The sequence below is a fragment of the Arachis duranensis genome, chromosome 5, assembly GCF_000817695.3.
Source record: "Arachis duranensis cultivar V14167 chromosome 5, aradu.V14167.gnm2.J7QH, whole genome shotgun sequence".
NCBI lineage: Eukaryota > Viridiplantae > Streptophyta > Magnoliopsida > Fabales > Fabaceae > Arachis > Arachis duranensis.
Genome location: NC_029776.3, coordinates 91,941,168 through 91,941,977, shown reverse-complemented (window position 1 = coordinate 91,941,977; position 810 = coordinate 91,941,168).

Below are 810 nucleotides of genomic sequence, written 5' to 3'. Positions count from 1 at the left end.
AAAGATCTTGAAAAATTCCATCTAATACTAAGATAAAGAAAACAAAATTCATTTTTATTAAAAATACGTAATTATTTAAGTTTTTAACCATAATCATATGTCTTTAGTCCCATATGACTTAGACTTGATTTAGGAAAATTTTGACTTCTTATTACAAGTAGTTTATTAAATTTGATTTTTAAAAGATAATTGTTAAAAAAATTTTCAATATCTATATTTGATAAATTAAACTAAAAATAAATTTTAATAAGAAAAATAAATAATAAATATATTTGATAAAATAAATTTTAAATTTTAAAATAATATTTAATTTAAATATAATTTCAAATAATTTTTTGTATTATTTTTAAATGAAGGTAAAATTACATATTATTATAAAATTTTAAAGATATAAACAAAATTCATCGAAATAAGGGCCATGATCCAATAATAAATTAATGACTCAAATAAAAAAAATAGGTTTTGAGCATTCACTTATGGATTTGGATTCTCTAAATTTTGAATTTCATTTTAAAAAGTAAAGTATGATTTATTACCATTTATTTCATAGGTGGAATCAAAAGAAAACATGAGAAAGAAAATATTCAATAGTAAGAGATTTGACTTTATCCTCTAAGATAAAAAATCTAAAATTTAGAGGATTCAAATTCTCCACTTATGTTTTTGCCCTTAGCGCAAGAGTTATCAATTTACATAATAGTTTAGTTCATTAATTTTATGACTAACACTTCTAAATATAAACAAAACATTGTTGATCAACAAAAAATCACCTTTAGCCACTACAATTTAAACTACCAAAAATCTCCCACA